The following is a 19,853-nucleotide window of genomic DNA, read 5'->3' as shown; positions in this document are numbered from 1 at the left end:
GGGAATTATTTTTGCCTTGAATATTTACAAGATAATTGCCTAATCTAAATTTAAGCATTTTTCTGATTAAGTTCTCCATTTTCCTTTGTATATTCATAATCACAAAAGCTCTTTCTGTTAAAGTCCAGTATCTGTTACCCCAGAATTCATCTTCAAAGGTTCTTATAGCGACTTAACTCAGAGTTGTTAGGTCCTAAGCCCCAGCCAATGTCAACAAACATAAAGCAGTGGTATCAAGAAATAAATTCAAATGATGCTATCACATAAACAGTGAGAAAATACCTTAAATGTGATACTCTGATTATATCAAAGATTTAAACAGAAATATTAAAAACCTGAAGTTTATTCTAAAAATTAAAGTTAGCCAAAAAGGAAAGGAAAAATACAGTCTACAGGGAGGTGAACTTTAAAAAATGAGCAGGGTGGGAGAAAAAAAGAAACTTACTAAAATATTTGAATTATTTTCTTGACTTTCATTTAATTATTCTGTTTACAAAGGCTCTTTTAAAAGTCTATAGGCAGAGCTTTAATTAACATTTCCATGAAGTGTGTCTATCATCTTTACACATTCCCAGCAAATTTTCTCTTCCAACACAAAGCAAGTTTTTAATCACATAAACTAGAAGAAGGGAGCATTATGATATTTCATTCATTCTGCTGATTATATTAACCCTCAATTAAGTTAAATGAAATTACTGCTCTGCTCAGGGCTTTCTATGTTTTCTCATATCAGAGAGAAAGGCAAAGTCCTCACAGTAGCCTGCAGATTTCCATATACACCTTTTCCCTTTGAGCATGAGAGAACTTTTTGGTATAAAGGTAACATTCTCTGTCTTCATTGGATACTGGTTGTTTGAGTGGTTATATCGCTTATGACCCAGGAAAAAGTTTTCAAAACACATTGGTTTATCTGAAATAGGTGCATTTTATTATATAAGTTATATCTTAATAAAGTTGAGTAGACAAAATAGAGAAGGAGAGAAAGGGGGATGAAAAGGCACCAAACTCAAATACATTTTATTTGGTCTTCTTAATAAAAGGCAAAACTCTCCTTTTTATTCAGATTCTTGAATAACAAGGAAGGAGGTATATATCAACTTATAAATAATATTGTAGATAGTTTAGAAATTATGGGAAGTTACAAAGAATACAATTAAAGTCACAGTGATAAACTATTTAAATTTGATGTATATTACAGGTATCCCCCACTTTTTGAAAGTTTGCTTTACACTGCTTCGCCATTAAGAAAGACCTACTTTAGTACCTGTTTTCACTAACTGAAAGAAATCCGAAGAAGTTCCTCCAAGCTCCTTCCCAGGAACTACAATAGCATCTCAGCATCAAGCTGCCATAGCTTCGAACTGTGTCTCTGAGCATCTCTGCTTTGTCTGGATTTATTTTATGCATCCATTAGCAAGATGTGTCCAAAGGTAATTGCTTCTTTACTTTATACCATTTCAGCTTATGAAAGGTTTCATAGGAAAACTCTACTTTCTGAGAGTGGGGGACACCTTTACTTTGTTTTTTCCAATGCTTTTATTTTCTTTTGTTGCAAAGATCCTAAATCTATGCTATGCTCTACTTCTTTCTCCTTAATTTTAGAATTTTTATATCATTTACAATGAATGGAAGGGTACAACTCCTGAAGAAGACTCTGAAAGCCCAGCATTGGGTGTCAGGTAAAATACAGAATACAGATTTCAATCTGACCACCCAATAATTACTGAGACCCACTCAATAATCATGAGTAGGTCTCTCCACTTACAACCATTGACTTATATCAGATTTTCCTGGGAAGCATCAAAGCCATCTGTCAACAGCAATATAAAGTTCTGACTTGGGTCTAATGAAATATTTTTGCTGTAGTCTGTTTGCAAAGTCAGTCTCATTCTTGGATTTTTCTCGGGAGGTTATCCCCCAAAGTCTGAGCTGTTACCTGAGAGTAAGAGGAAATCCTACTACTAGCAGGTATAATACACTCACTGTTCTCTCTATACCATTTTGTCAAAATGATACATTTATAACATTGTAATTTATGATATATCCCATTGGATTCATCCATGTACTGCAAAAAACTTTATCTCAGAATCTAGTTATTATTGTGATACGTTTTAATTTTTGCCAAATAATTCTTTCTAAAATTTCAGAAGTAAATCTTTAATTCTCAAAGCATTTATCTTAGGAGTAATTTCTACAGACATATATAAACATATAAATAAAGTTTTATTATTTTAAAAAAGTAAATGTTGATAGTATATTCTGGGGATGTTTATTTTACTAGAAAAATACATCTTATTCAGGATATAAACCAAAGAAATGTTAGGATTTACTGCCACACTGACTTATATAAGAGATCTTATCAAATTATCATTGATTGATCCCTTGGGTTTCTAGTGATTAATTATTCAGTGATTATTTAGAAAATCACACTTAAGTTTCCTCTGAGAAGGGAAAAATAGGAAAAGAAACAAGGTGCTCTAGAAAAAATTTATATACTTACATGTCTGGGCTTATCAAAGTGTACTGTGCATATAAATCAATCTAGAAAACTTGTTAAAATGCATTTTCTGAGGCCCCTTTTCCTTGGAAACTCTGATTCTCTAGGTCTTGGATAGAATCTAAGTACCTACAAATTAAATAAGTACCTGAAGTGATAGTATCTTGGAAAGTCTGTTGGCAACAGTTAGAAAAACTGAATTAGCTGTTCCCTGAAAGTCTTTCTTTATTCTAAAATGCTATGACTTAAAATCCACAATGAAAACCAGAACTGAGAAAAAATCAGTAATCTAAATGTAATTAAAACATTGAAATCCCATTAGTAAATTTCTGTAATCAATAAACTGTTTATTTTAAAAGGAGTTTTGGTTCACAGCAAAAAAGAAAAGAAGGTAAAGAGTTCCCATATACCCTCTGTCCTCACACAAGTACAACCTCCCTCCCCCACTATCAATGTGTGGTATTGATAGTGTACATTTGTTACTACCCGCTGGGATACCCACTGTAGTACATTTGTTACAATTGATGACCTACAATGGCACATCATCATCACTCAACAGTCCATAGTTTACATTAGGCTTCACTCTTGATGTACATTCTGTGAGTCTTGACACATTTATAATTACATGTACCCATCATTATACAGAATAGTTTTACTGCCCTAAAAATGCTCTGTGCTCTGAATCAGTAATCTAGATATAATTAAAACTTCATTGCAATTCCATTAGTAAACTTAAAAAATGAATTACACTTTAAGTATATCTTAAACTTTTCTTATCCATTGGTATTAAAACATTTAACAATATTTTAATTCTTGGGTTCCAAAAGTTATGCAAGAGCTTGATATTCCTAACAACCCATGCTATCTTTTGTCATTTAATAACAATGCTATATAGAAGCGGAATATCAGATGGCCAAGTCAGTTCCCTAGGCTTGACACAGCAACTGCTCATCATGTCAGGATTTTTATCTATAGAAGTCTGAATACCAACAAAAATAATAACCATCATTTTTTTGCTCACATAAAGGATTTTTTAAAATCCTCAAAATTGTCTTAGGTGTTCTACAAAAATTTTCTCTGGTTTTCGAACAAATTACTTCCAGTGTATTCTAGTTGATGACTGGTAAACTGAAATAGCTTGGAGTTTGCTGATTTTGAAGATCACAGAGGTCCAGTAACTTGTCCACAGCTCCTCAGTGATTTCATTGTGCCATGGCTAGGCTATCAGCTAGACAATGTCACCGCGGCATATTTAAATATCAACAATTTAAAGCCATCTTTGATTCTTCTTTCGATAATACGAGTCTTTAAACTGTCGAAACAAGGATATCTATCTATAAGTAAAATAACAATCTCTAGCGTTCTCTCACCCTTTTCTTTCTTTCAGTTTTCAGATCCTGATCTTTTTCCCATTTTAGTACTCATTGACATATTGTAAACAGAGTTTATATTAAATTTAACTTAAGGATACTAGAGATACTTAGTACTGAAGATTTCCTTAGCATACCTAAAAAATATAGTACTTTTGACGGCTCATAAATCACAGAATTATTGACTCATAGTCTGGAAATACGGCCTAAGTCTATTCAGATTAATAATGAGAATTTGGGGCTCTGATATCATTTGGAAGCACACTGTTTAGATTGGTTGGTTCTAGAATCAAACAGCCTCTATTCATTTCTTAGTTCCATTGCTTGATTGCTTTTTACACTTCAGTAAATTATTTCCAACCTCTTAGATTCAGTTCCCTCATCAGCATAAAGGACAGGATCATAATAGTACATACCTCATAAGGTTTTCGGGACATTAAATTCATGTACATAAAACTCTGCTCATCATAACATTTTTATAAATTGTGGCTAATATCAGTTTATTCAAAAGTTAAGCAAAAACACATATGTTGTTCTGTGAGTTTCAATAATTCACTCTGTAATTTGAATTCAATTTATTATTTGTAAGTTGAATATAGGGTTTTGGATATCTTCTGAAGTTCAGGTTACAATTAAATTGCTGATTATACAGGGTCACTAAAGGTATTTGTGCTATGTGAAGTAGTCTGTTATCCATTCCATTCTAGTTTTTCAATGTCAGCTGCAATCCCTCTAAAAATGTTGAAGTCAGCCTTTATTTTAAAAATGCTTTAAACACTTCACTGAAATAATTCAATGTCCTGGTATTAATGTAATTCTCATGGTACAGAAGAATAAATGGGTTGTTAAGAATATTGAAAGGATTAGGGAACACTGAATTTAAAGTGCCCTCTTCAACTATTTTCAGACATTATAAATGTAACCAATAATATGCAGTTTCCTACTAAAGTTCAACATACTTGAAAGATCTTTTTTTTTTCTTTTATGATTTAAAAATGGTAGTTACAATATGTTGAAAGGATAAACATTAATTTTTTTATATATGAAAGCACTCCCAAATCATAACTGGGACATTTTTTCCTATAGCTCTAAATTACCTATTTAATAAAAGACCAAAAAAATTTGGTGTACAGAACTGGTCTAAAAGTGTCAGTAAATGTTAGAGTGGATTTTGGAAGCCTTTCAAAGTATATACTTATTAAGTATAAGGTTGCTTTGGAGAATATAATACATTAGAGTTTTACCTCATAATAATATCACTTATTAAATATGTACTATAAAAGGTACTAAGTATGTTACATTATAATTTTATCTAGTATCTCAATGACCAGTTCTGAGTTGTCTTACAATTAGCATCAGCACCATCTAAATTCTCCTCAGCTTCAAGAAATAACAAGAACCAAGTTTTACTGAATTCACTTATGTGTGTGGTTCTGACCTAGTGTCTGAAGTGAGAAATCTTGTCTGAGACATAAAAAGCAGGAAAGATAGACCATTATTCTCCAGAGACAGCTGCCCTTTGGGAATATGTAAGGTTCAAGGCACCTTTTAGATAAGCTTCTTGAGAAGAACTTGCATCATTGCTGCAGTCTGAAACCATCTAGAGAAGCTTTCCCAGAGCTGTTGAAATTTGCCATGGCTTTGGGCAAAGCTCCTCATAACCATCTACTTCTGTGCTGTTGACTGACACTGATGATGGTGGCTTCCCTGACCTTCATTTCCTCAGACACCCCAGCAACTGTTTACACATTTAAAACCTTCCTACTTGTAATACATAAGGTGGCTTCTCTTTTCCTGATGGAAATTTGATTGACACAAACCTTATGACACAGGTATCATTATTCCCCGTAAACAACTCAGAGATGTTAAGATCAAAAAGGTTAGATAAAATGTACAAATATCACACAACTAATACTTGGCTACACTGACATGTGGCCCTATTTATTCAAAGGTGGTTTTGCCGAGTGAAGAACACTTGCCATTGCGTTCTGGGGTTGGTTCTAAAAGTGGTGTGTCTTATACTAAATTACTCTATACTGCATCTATTATTAAACACAAAGAGGGGAAAAAAGACTATACGCGACAGCTATATATACTAATATAAATTTCATTCAGTATAAATTGATTCTATATCAAATAGAAGGGCAGCTTAAAAAATAACTTTATTAGGCAAACTTCATATATGCTCAGTTTTATCATCCAAATTTTCCTAGGCTTAACCAAGCTTAAATGCCTAGTGTGCCCTGAGTCTAAAATGCTTTAAAAATGCTTTAAACACTGTTGGTACTAAGTCTGTTGGTACTAATACGTGAAGACCCTTTCATCATACAGCAGCCCGTGCAGGAGACCTTGGGACCAGACACATGAAGATTAAGAACTTTGCACAGAAGATAATGACCAGAAGCTTAAATTTTCAAGGAGGGTAAACAGAATGAATAAGAGTGTCTAGTGCTTCCCTTGTGGCACACTGGTTGAGAGTCCGCCTGCCGATGCAGGGGACACGAGTTCGTGCCCCATTCCGGGAAGATCCCACATGCCGCGGAGCGGCTGGACCCGTGAGCCATGGCCTCTGAGCCTGCGCGTCCGGAGCCTGTGCTCCGCATCGGGAGAGGCCACAGCAGTGAGAGGCCCGCGTACTGCAAAAAAAAAAAAAAAAAAAAAAAAAAAAAAAAAACTAGTATGTCTAAGAAAGTTGAGTCCAAGAACACAGTTTTATAGAAGAGGGCAAGTGGGACTCTCAGTTTATATGTTTTAAGTGTTTCCAATACTTAATTGTTTCCTTTTATCGGAATATTCTTTGGGTGAAGCTCTCTCCTCTCTCAGGCTCAGTTCAATAATGCTTCTTCTAAAAATCTCTTTACTTATTGTTATATCTAATAATTTGCTTGCTTTTAAATGTTTGAACATTGAATGTCCATTTGTAATGGAAAATTTTTCAAAGTCTGCAAGTAAATTTGATCTGGGCCTCTCATATTTTTTTTAAAAATTTTTAACATCTTTATTGGAATATAATTGCTTTACAATGGTGTGTTAGTTTCTGCTTTATAACAAAGTGAATCAGTTGTACATATGTCCCCATATCTCTTCCCTCTTGCATCTCCCTCCCTCCCACCCTCCCTGTCCCACCCCTCTAGGTGGTCACAGAGCACCAAGCTGATCACCCTGTGCTATGCGGCTGCTTCCCACTACCTACCTATTCTACATTTGGTAGTGTATATATGTCCATGCCACTCTCTCACTTTGTCCCAGCTTACCCTTCCCCCTCTCCGTATCCTCAAGTCCATTCTCTAGTAGGTCTGTGTCTTTTTTCCCATCTTGCCCCTAGGTTCTTCATGACCTTTTTTTTTTTTTTTTAGATTCCATATATATGGGTTAGCATACTGTATTTGTTTTTCTCTTTCTGACTTACTTCATTCTGTATGACACACTCTAGGTCCATCCACCTCACTACAAATAACTCAATTTCATTTCTTTTTATGGCTGAGTAATATTCTATTGGATATATGTGCCACATCTTCTTTATCCATTCATCTGTTGATGGACACTTAGGTTGCTTCCATGTCGTGGCTATTGTAAATAGAGCTGCAATGAACATTTTGGTACATGACACTTTTTGAATAATGGTTTTCTCAAGGTATATGCTCAGTAGTGGGATGGCTGGGTTGTATGTTAGTTCTCTTTTTAGTTTTGTAAGGAACCTCCATACTGTTCTCCATAATGGGTGTATCAATTTACATTCCCACCAACAGTGCAAGAGTGTTCCATTTTCTCCACACCCTCTCCAGCATTTATGGTTTGTAGATTTTTTGATGATGGCCATTCTGACTGGTGTGAGATTGATATGTCATTGTAGTTTTGATTTACATTTCTCTAATGAATGATGTTGAGCATTCTCTCATGTGTTTGTTGGCAATCTGTATATCTTCTTTGGAGAAATGTCTATTTAGGTCTTCTATCCATTTTTGAATTGGGTTGTTTGTTTTTTTGATATTGAGCTGCATGAGCTGCTTGTAAATTTTGGAGATTAGCCCTTTGTCAGTTGCTTCATTTGCAAATATTTTCAGTCATTCTGAGGGTTGTCTTTTCATCTTGTTTGCAGTTTCCTTTGCTGTGCAAAAGATTGTAACTTTCATTAGGTCCCATTTGTTTATTTTTGCTTTTATTTCCATTACTCTAGGAGGTGGGTCAAAAAGGATCTTGCTGTGATTCATGTCACAGAGTGTTCTGCCTATGTTTTCCTCTAAGAGTTTTATAGTGTCTGGCCTTACATTTAGGTCTTTAAACCATTTTGAGTTTATTGTTGTGTATGGTGTTAGGGAGTGTTCTAATTTCATTCTTTTACATGTAGCTGTCCAGTTTTCCCAGCACCATTTATTAAAGAGGCTGTCTTGCCTCCTTTATCAAAGATAAGGTGACCATATGTGCGTGGGTTTATCTCTTGGCTTTCTATCCTGTTGCATTGATCTATATGTTTCTTTTTTTGTGCCAATACCATACTGTCTTGATTACTGTAGCTTTGTAGTATAGACTGAAGTTGGGGCTCCTGATTCCTCCAGCTCCGTTTTCTTTCTCAAGATTGCTTTGGCTATTCGGGGACTTTTGTGTTTCCATACAAATTGTGAAATTTTTTGTTCTAGCTCTGTGAAAAATGACATTGGTAGTTTGATAGGGATTGCATTGAATCTGTAGATTGCTTTGGGTAGTAGAGTCATTTCCACAATGTTGATTCTTCCAATCCATGATCATGGTATAACTCTCCATCTATTTGTATCATTCTTAATTTCTTTCATCAGTGTCTTATAACTTTCTGCATACAGTTCTTTTGTCTCCTTAGGTAGGTTTATTCCTAGATATTTTATTCTTTCTGTTGCAATAGTACATGGAAGTGTTTTCTTAATTTCACTTTCAGAATTTTCATCATTAGTGTATACGAATGCAAGAGATTTCTGTGGATTAATTTTGTATCCTGTTACTTTACCAGATTCATTGATGAGCTCTAGTAGTTTTCTAGTAGCATCTTTAGGATTCTCTATGTATAGTATCATGTCATCTGCAAACAGTGACAGCTTTACTTCTTCTTTTCTGATTTTGATTCCTTTTATTTCTTTTTCTTCTCTGATTGCTGTGGCGAAAACTTCCAAAACTATGTTGAATAATAGTGGTAAGAGTGGGCATCCTTGTTCCTGATCTTAGTGGAAAAGGTTTCAGCTTTTCACCATTGAGGATGATATTGGCTGTGGGTTTGTCATATATGGCCTTTATTATGTTGAGGAAAGTTCCTTCTATTCCTACTTTCTGGAGGGTTTTTATCATAAATGGGTGTTGAATTTTGTCAAAAACTTTTTCTGCATCTATTGAGATGATCATATTGTTTTTCTACTTCAATTTATCACTATGGTATATCACATTGATTGATTTCTGTATATTGAAGAAACCTTGCGTTCCTGACATAAACCCCCCTTGATCATGGTGTATGATCCTTTTAATGTGCTGCTTGACTCTGTTTCCTGGTATTTTGTTGAGGATTTTTGCATCTTTGTTCATCAGTGATATTGGCCTGTTTTTTTCTTTCTTTGTGACATCTTTGTCTGGTTTTGGTATCAGGGTGATGGTGGCCTCGTAGAATGAGTTTGGGAGTGTTCCTCCCTCTGCTACATTTTGGAAGAGTTTGAGAAGGATAGGTGTTCGCTCTTCTCTAAATCTTTGATATTCACCTGTGAAGCCGTCTGGTCCTGGGCCTTTGTTTATTGGAAGATTTTTAATCACAGCCTCAATTTCAGTGCTTGTGATTGGTCTGTTCATATTTTCTCTTTCTTCGTGGTTCAGTCTCGGAGGGTTTTGCATTTCTAAGAATTTGTCCATTTCTTCCAGGTTGTCCATTTTATTGGCATATAGTTGCTTATAGTAATCTCTCATGATCCTTTGTATTTCTGCAGTGTCAGTTGTTACTTCTCCTTTTTCATTTCTAATTCTATTGATTTGAGTCTTCTCCCTTTTTTTCTTGATGAGTCTGGCTAATGGTTTATCAATTTTGTTTATCTTCTCCAAGAACCAGCTTTTAGTTTTATTGATCTTTGCTATCCTTTCCTTCATTTCTTTTTCATTTATTTCTGATCTGATCTTTATGATTTCTTTCCTTCTGCTAACTTTGGGGTTTTTTGTTCTTCTTTCTCTAATTGCTGTAGGTGTAAGGTTAGGTTGTTTATTTGAGATGTTTCTTGTTTATTAAGGTAGGATTGTATTGCTATAAACTTCCCTCTTACAACTGCTTTTGCTGCATCCCATAGGTTTTGGGTCATCGTGTTTTCATTGGCATTTGTTTCTAGTATTTTTTGATTTCCTCTTTGATTTCTTCAGTGATCTCTTGGTTATTAAGCAGGGCATTGTTTAGCCTCCATGTGTTTGTACTTTTTACAGTTTTTTTTCCTGTAACTGATATCTAGTCTCATAGCGTTGTGTTCAGAAAAGATACTTGATACAATTTCAATATTCTTAAATTTATCAGGGCTTGATTTGTGACCCAAGATATGATCTATCCTGGAGAATGTTCCATGAGCACTTGAGAAGAATGTGTATTCTGCTGTTTTTGGATGGAATGTCCTATAAATATCAATGAAGTCCATCTTGTTTAATGTATCATTTAAAGCTTGTTTCCTTATTTATTTTCATTTTGGATCATCTGTCCATTGGTGAAAGTGGGGTGTCAAAGTCCCCTACTATGATTGTGTTACTGTCGATTTCCGCCTTTATGGCCGTTAGTATTTGCCTTATGTACTCATGTGCTTCTATGTTGGGTGAATAAATATTTACAATTGTTATAACTTCTTCTTGGATTGATCCTTTTATCATTATGTAGTGTCCTTCTTTGTCTCTTGTAACAGTCTTTGTTTTAAAGTCTATTTTTTCTGATACGAGAATTGCTACTCCAGCTTTCTTTTGATTTCTATTTGCATGGAATATCTTTTTCCATCCCCTCACTTTCAGTCTGTATGTGTCCCTAGGTATGAAGTGGGTCTCTTGTAGACAGCATATGTTCAGGTCTTGTTTTTGTATCCATTCCACCAGTCTGTATCTTTTGGTTGGAACATTTAATCCATTTACATTTAAGGTAATTATTGATATGTATGTTCCTATTAAAATTTTCTTAATTGTTTTGGGTTTGTTATTGTACGTCTTTGCCTTCTCTTGTGTTTCCTGCTTAGAAAAGTTCCTTTAGCATTTGTAGTAAAGATGGTTTGGTGGTGCTGAATTCTCTCAGCTTTTGCTTGTCTGTAAAGTTTTAATTGCTCTGTCATATCTGAATGAGATCCTTGCTAGGTAGAGTAATCAAGGTTGTAGTAATCCTTGCTAGCTACAGTAAACTTGCTTAACTTACTGTGTTTGAGGTCTCCTTTTTGCCAGCTGCAGGTTCGTATTTCCCGTTGTTTTTGGTGTCTGTCCCCAGTGGCTAAGGTTGGTTCAAGGGGTTGTGTAGGCTTCCTGGTGGAAGGGACTCTTGCCTGTGTTCTGATGGATGAGCCCGGATCTTGCCTTTCTGTTGGGCAGACCCACGTCTGATGGTGTGTTTTTGGGTGTCTGTGTCCTTATTATGTTTTTAGGCAGCCTCTCTGCTAATGGATGGGGTTGTGTTCCTGTCTTGCTAGTTGTTTGGCCTAGGGTGCCAAACAATTGTAGTTTGCTGGTCCTTGAGTGGAGCTGGGCCTTGGCAATGAGATGGAGATCTCTGGGAGATTTTTGCCATTTGATATTACGTGGAGCTGGGGGGTCTCTTGTGGACCAGTGTCCTGAAGTTGGCTCTCCCATCTCAGAGGCACTGCCCTGACACCTGGCTGGAGCACCAAGAGCCTTTCATCCTATCGGCTCAGAATAAAAGGGAGAAAAGAAAAGAAGAAAGAAAGGAAGGAAGGAAGAAATAAAGAAAAGGGATAAAATAAAATAAAGTTATTAAAATAAAAAATAATTATTAAGAAAAAAAATTTTTCAGTAGAAAAAAATTTTTTTTTAAGTAATTAAAAAAAAAACCGGACAGACAGAACCCTAGGACAAATGGTGAAAACCAAGCTATACAGACAGACTCACACACAGAAGCATACACATGCACACTCTCAAGAAGAGAAGAAGGGAAAACAATATATATCTATCATTGCTCCCAAAGTCCACCTCCTTAATTGGGATTAATTGTTGTCTATTCAGGTATTTCACAGATGCAGGGTAAATCAAGTTGATTGTGGAGATTTAATCCGCTGCTCCTGAGGCTGCTGGCAGAGATTTTCCCTTTCTCTTTGTTCACACAGCTCCTGTGGTTCAGCTTTGGATTTGGCCCTGCCTCTGCGTGTAGGTCGCCTGAGGGCGTCTGTTCTTCACTTAGGGTGGGGTTAAAGGAGCAGCTAATTTGGTGCCTCTCGCTCATTCAGGCCCAGGGGGAGGGAGGGGTACGGATTCAGGGTGAGCCTGCGGCAGCCCAGGCCAGCATGACGTTGCACCAGCCTGAGGCGCACCATGTGTTCTCCCAGGGAAGTTGTCACTGGATCACAGGCTCCTGGGCGGGGAGGTGTGGATAGTGACCTGTGCTCTTGCACAGGCTTTTTGGTGGCTGCAGTAGCAGCCTTAACATCTCATGCCCGTCTCTGTGGTCCACACTGATAGCAGCGGCTCGCGCCTGTCTCTGGGGCTCCTTTAAGCGGCTCTCTTAATCCCCTCTCCTCTCGCACCAGGAAACAAAGAGGGAAGAAAAAGTCTCTTCGGCAGCTCCAGACCTTTTCCCGGACTCCCTCCCGGCTAGCTGTGGCGCACTAGTCCCTACAGGCTGTGATCACGCCGCCAACCCCAGTCCTCTCCCTGGGATCTGACCTCCGAAGCCTGAGCCTCAGTTCCCAGCCCCCACCCGCCCCGGCGGGTGAGCAGAGAAACCTCTCGGGCTGGTGAGTGCTGGTTGGCACTGATCCTCTGTGCGGGAATCTCTCCACTTTGCCCTCCGCACCCCTGTTGCTGTGCTCTCCTCCGCGGCTCTGAAGCTTCCCCCCTCTGCCACCCGCAGCCTCCGCCCACGAAGGGGCCTCCTAGTGTGTGGAAACCTTTCCTCCTTCACAACTCCCTCCCACTGGTGCAGGTACCATCCCTATTCTTTTGTCTCTGTTTTTTCTTTTTTCTTTTGCCCTACCCAGGTACGTGGGGAGTTTCTTGCCTTTTGGGAGGTCTGAGGTCTTCTGCCAGTGTTCAGTAGGTGTTCTGTAGGAGTTGTTCCACATGTAGATGTATTTCTGATGTATTTGTGGGGAGGAAGGTGATCTCTGCGTCTCTCTTCCGCCATCTTGAAGCTCCTCCCCTCTCATATTTTTTAAGATGGTCTATATCCAAACCTGGAATGAAGACATACAGTTATTCTTTAAGCTAATCTGTTAATATCCTTTATAATTTGACAATGTATATAACCTTTAAAAATGCCTCTTCTAGTTCCATCATTACTTCATTCATTTTTTTAATCACAAAGAGTTTGAACATTTTTGTCCTTTAGATTGGTAGAAAGAAATAATATCTTTAGTTTTGGAATGCTGAGAGCCTAGAACAGCACATGGAACAGTATTGGTGCTTAATAAAGGGTAATGATAATGATAGTATTATATTATTACATATGCAAATTTTTGATGAATGATACCAAGACCGATACAAAGCATACTGTAGCTATGACTGATGAATTATTCAGAGCTGAAAAAGTTGAGCCATAAAGAGACAAGGTTACCTTCTGCTTTCTGGATAAGCCGTTTCTGGAGAGGTCCTGGGACACATGCACCAGAGGGTCCATTTTTTCCATTGATACAACAGGGCCAGAGAAAGCGAGTTGAGCATCAGAAGAATAAAGAGCATAACAACACAAAATGAACTGAAAGGCCAACTAGTGACACTCGGTGGCCTTTCCCAGCCCACCTAGTGTTGCATGAGTTACCCTGATGTTGTACCAGGAGGGATCTCTGAGGGAGTTGGAGATTAGGGTTAGACAAGCCCACCAGTGGAACACTGCATATTTGGATTCCAAGGAATTCTGAGTTGGGATTCAAAGCGGAGAGATTTGATTTCCCAAGAACAAATGTAGGGTGGGGAACAAAGTTACCTGTGCACTTATTTCATATCATTTAGAACTGTTTTATATTGTAACACATTTTAACAACAGGTTTATTTCCACAAACCATACAGTTTACCTATTTAAAATATACAGTTTTATGGTTTTTCATATATTTACTCAGTTGTGCAACTATCATCACAATCAATTATAGAACATTTAATCACGCCTCAACAAAATCCTGCACACATTAGCAGTCACACCCTTTTCCCCTCATCTTCCACACCACCCACCCACATCACCACCTCCACCACTACCACCAAGCCCTAGGCCACTTCTAACTTACTTCTCATCTCTATAGATTTGCCTATACTGGACATTTCCTGTAATGGAACTATATAATATGTGGTCTTCTGTGATTGGCTTCTTTCATTTAGCATACTTCTCTCAAGGTCCATCCTGTTGTATCATATATCAGTATTTCACTCATTTTTATTTCTAAATAATATTCTATTATATGGATATACCATATTTTATTTATCAGCTGATTAACATTTAGGTTGTTCCTACTTTTTGACTATTGTGAATAATGCTTATATGAATATTCAAATATTAGGGTTTGTGTTTGTTTAATTTTTACTGAAATATAGCTGATTTACAATGTTGTGTTAGTTTCAGGTGTACAGCAAAGTGATTCAAATATCTATCAATTGATTGATTGATCAATCTTTTTAAGATTCTTTTTAAGGTTCTTTTCCATTACAGGTTATTATAAGATATTGAGTACAGTTCCCTGTGCTACACAGTAGGTCCTTGTTGGTTATCTATTTTATATATAGTAGTGTGTATATTTTAATCCCAAACTCCCAATTTATCCCTCCCCCACCTTTCCCCTTTGGTAACCATATGTGTTTTTTCTATGTCTGTGAATCTATTTCTGCTTTGTAAATAAGTTCATTTGTATCATTTTTTAAGATTCCACATGTAAGCCATGTCATATGATATTTGTCTAACTTACTTCACTTAGTATGATAATCTCTAGGTCCATCCATGTTGTTGCAAATGGCATTATTCGATTCTGTTTTATGGCTGAGTAACACACTATTTTATATATATATGTGTGTTATATGTATATATATATATTATATGGTATATATATATATGTGTGTGTATATATATATATATATATATATATATATAAAAAAACACATTTTCTTTATCCGTTCATCTATCAGTGGACACTTAGGTTGCTTCCATGTCTTAGCTATATAAGTAGTGCTGCTATGAATATTGGGGTGCATGTATCATTTTGAATTATGGTTTTCTCCAGATATATGCCCAGGAGTGGGATAGCTGCATCACATGGTAACTCTATTTTTAGTTTTTTAAGGAACCTCCATACTGTTCTCCATAATGACTGCACCAATTTACATTCCCACCAACAGTGTAGGAGGGTTCCTTTTTCTCCACACTCTCTCAGCATTTATTATTTGTAGACTTTTTGATGATGGCCATTCTGGCTGGTGTGGAGTGGTACCTCACTGTAGCTTTGATTTGCATTTCTCTAGTAATTAGTGATTTTGAGCGTCTTTTCACGTGCCTGTTGGCCATCTGTATGTCTGCTTTGGAGAAATGTTCATTTAGATCTTCTGCTCATTTTTTGATTGGGTTGTTTGTTTTTTTCAATGTTGAGCTGTATAAGCTGTTTGTGTATTTTAGAAACTAATAGCTTGTCAGTTGCATCATTTACAAATACACATATTAGTTTTTAAATGGACATGTTTTCATTGGATATACACTTGGGTATATACTTAGGAGTGGAGTTCCTGGATCATATGGTATCTTTACATTTAACCTTCAGAGGAACTGACCGACTGTTTTCCAAAGCAGCTGCACCATTTTCCATTCCCACTAGCAGTATATGAGGGTTATTTTTTTCCATATCTTCACCAACACTTACTATAATCTGACTTCTTTGAGTCTACTTATCCTAGTGGGTGTGAAATGCTATCATATTCTGGTTTTGATTTGCAATTCCCTGATTATTAATGATGTTGAAAATCTTTTCATGTGCTTATTGACCACTTGTTTATCTTCTTTGGAGAAATGTCTATTTAAAGGCTTTGACTATTTTTAACAGGGTTGTAGTCCTTTTTTTATTGAGTTGTATGTATGTTCCAGATATAAGTCCCTTATCAGATACATGATTTGCAAATATTTTTTCCCATTCTGTGAATTTTCTAAATACACAAAGATTATGTGTGTATATATATATATATGCAAATTATCTATGTACCAGATCATGCCATTTACAAAATATAGATACTTTTATGCCCTAAAATACAGATGTTTAACTTATTTTCTTGCCTAATTGCCCTGGCTAGAACTTCCAGGAACACTGAACTGTAATTTTGACAATACTATAGGACATAAATTGCTCCACAGTCTGATCTGATTAGATTTGAGCCCCTTTGCAGGGGTAGCTGGGGCAAGTCTTTGAGGTTCATTCTGACTCTAGAAGAGCTCTTTTTAACTATCTGTTTCCCTGATTTTCTCAGGTAAATCAACTGCCTATGGTTTACCTTGTTGCTCTACTGTAGTTACCAGTTTCTTGTTAATTGTTTATCACCAAAACCTGTATTGCTTTTGAGAGTGCCCTTCGGATTAAACTCCCCATAGGCTGTATCCAATCAAGCCAGTTTCCTTGCAGAAAGCTTCAGAGCTCTCTGTTGCTATGGAGTGTCTCTTTTTCCTGGGCAGAATCTCTGAGCTTCAGCCTCAGAGCTGGCGCAGGGACATTGGTCCACTTTTCTCAGTGATAGCCTTGCTTTGTGATTAGTGTTCTGGATGCAGGCAGTAGAATCTTGTCTTCTCAGCTTGCCTGTGCTTCCTCACCCTCAATGAGACCTCTTCCCTACAGCTAGCTGAGGTGGGAGAGATCAAGGCCACAGCATTCTTGGCATGTCATACCCAGGGTCACTACCCTGTCAGTGTGGACCGGGTATAAGAAAAGAGTCTCCGACCTCTTGGCAACACTCACCCAGAATTTAGCTTCTGCTACTGGGGCTGGGGGAGGGGAGTGTGAAATTCTAATATTCTTTGATTAGACCTAATAAGAGAGGGAGCCATATTTTCTTGGCCACACCTACCTAGATTCTTTCATCAGGCTGAAAGGGATGAAGGAGAAGAAAGGTGTGGTGTCTGGCTCCAGTTTCAAAGAATTTCAGTGTTTTACCAAGATTTATTAAATTAAGACAAATATTTACTTAAGTATTTTAACCTTCTGGATCTTTAATGTATAAAAATGCTCATTTTTACGTACCAAACAATATAGACATAAAAGAAAATATTCATGAAATTCTTTCTTAATCCTACATCAAGCTAATACTTACAATGTGAATTTTTTATACCTTTATTCATACACGTGTATTTACTTTTTGTTTTTTACAAATATGAGCTAATCATGTGTTATATTTCACTGATTTTTGTTTTATTCTGTTAACAGCTTTATTGAGGTATAATTTACATATTATAAAACTACCCAATGTATGTGGACAATTTTGTGATTTTTGGTAAATTTATAGAATTATGCTAGTATCACAACAATCCTTTATTAAAACATTTTCATCAACCCACAAGTTTCCCTCATGCTCTTTCACAGTTAATCTCTGCTCCCACCTCCACTCTAGGTAAACATAGATCCATTCTGTGTCTCTCTATATATGCTTTTTCTGTACATTTTTTATAAATGAAATCATATAATCCATGATCATCTGAGTCTTTTTTTCATTTAGCATACTGTTTTTGAGGTTCATCAAAATAAAAAACCAAAACATCAAAAAACTGTTTTAGCATGCATCAGTATTTCATTTCTGTCTGTGCTGAATCATATTCTCTGGTATGGATACCACATTTTATTTACTTATTCATCCATTGAGAACATTTGAATCGTTTTCATTTTTTGATTATTATAATAACACTAATATATACATTCATATAATGTGCTTGTGTGGATGTATATTTTCTCTTGGTTAAATTTTAGGAATAAAATTGGGTCACATGGCAAGTTTATGTTTAAATTTTTTAAAAACTGCCAAATTGTTTTTCAAAATGGCTTTTTCATTTTACTTTCCTCTTTACACTATACTCGAGTTCTAGTTTCTCTACTTCTTTGCCAATACTTGTTATCATCTGACTTTTTTTAAATTATAGTCATTCTATTGGGTAAGCAGTAGTATTTCATTGTCTTAATTTATATTTCCTTAATGACTAATGATGGTTAGACCCTTTTAATGTGCATATTGGCCATTTGTGTATCTTCTTTAGTAACATGTATATTTCAAATATTTTGCCCAGTTTTAAATTGGTTGTTTTGTCCTCTTATTTATAAAGTTGTGAAAATTAGTATATATCCTGGATACTACTTTACCAAATATATGATTTGAAAGTATTTTTTGCCAATCTGTCACTTGTATTTTCATTTTCAAAATGGTGTTTTTGAAGTGCAAAAGTGTTTGATAAAGTCCAATTTATCCATTTTTTTCTTATATGGATTCTTCTTTTGCTATTATAACCAAGAATTATTTGCCTACATTAGGTCATGAAGATTTCCTCCTTTTTTTCCCCAGATTTTTTTTTTATAGTTAAACCTCTAACATTTAGGCCTTTGATCCATTTTTAATTACTTTTCTATATGGTGTTAGGTACAAGTGTAAATTCCCTTTTATTTTATTTTATTTTTTTAAATTTATTTGAATAAGGATAAATAATTTTCCCAGCACCAATTGATAAAATAACTGTCATTTCTCCATCAAAATTGTTTTGTGCCTTTTGCAGAAGTCAGTTGACCATAAGTATGAATTTAATTTATAGACTGTTAATTCTGTTCCATTAGTCTATACACCAGCTCTTAGTGCCAGTACCACATGATATTGATTACTATGGCTTTATAGTTTTTACTTTCTTTTACCATTTAATATATCATGGCTAATATCTCAGTCAATGCTCATGATTTTGAATAATTTAATGTCTTTCTGATATTTTTATAATAATAAAAAATGAATAAATTATAACTTTTCTACTAATTCCCTATGAGTTCATGAAGATAATCTATGTTTTCTTTTAAAAACTTTATTGTGTGGAATACACATATAGTCTGTAACTCATTTGGAATTGATTTTTTCATAGCATAAATTAGAGGAATGATCATTTTCATATGAGTACATAAATGTTTCTGAATCATTACTTGAGAAGACTGTAGATTAGTCATTGCTCTGTAGCATAACCTTTGTCATAAATCTATATCTTTATACCTTTTTAAATTCTTTTTTTTTTTTTTTGCGGTTCGCGGGCCTCTCACTGTTGTGGCCTCTCCCGTTGCGGAGCACAAGCTCCAGACACGGAGGCTCAGCGGCCGTGGTTCACGGACCCAGCCGCTCTGCGACATGTGGGATCTTCCCGGACCAGGGCACGAACCTATGTCCCCTGCATCGGCAGTTGGACTCTCAACCACTGTGAAACCAGGGAAACCCCTTTTTAAATTCTTTCATTAAATGTTTATAGCTTTAGTTATTGAACTCATGTACATCTTTTGTTAAATTTATTTCTACTTAATATGTTCATACTATTATAAATTACACATTTTTCTTTGTACTTCATTTCTGAATATTGCATTCATAATTTTCAAACATACACATAATTCTATCATATGAATGTTTAGGGATTTTTGTCTCTATTCCCAATCTCTATACTTTTAATTTATATTAGTTCCTTACAGAATTTTCCAATATTGAATAAAGTTGGTAATTTTGAGTATCTTTTCTTGTCCCTTATTGTATATAAATTTCAATATGTCACTTTTAGTGTGAAGTTTTCTATAATTTGTTGTTGTTATTCTTTCCTTGTTTCATTGTTGTTATTTTGGGGAAAT

This window comes from Tursiops truncatus, chromosome 16 (assembly GCF_011762595.2).
Source record: "Tursiops truncatus isolate mTurTru1 chromosome 16, mTurTru1.mat.Y, whole genome shotgun sequence".
Taxonomy (NCBI): domain Eukaryota; kingdom Metazoa; phylum Chordata; class Mammalia; order Artiodactyla; family Delphinidae; genus Tursiops; species Tursiops truncatus.
The sequence above is the reverse complement of the archived record's forward strand: the minus strand, read 5'-3'. Positions refer to the sequence as shown.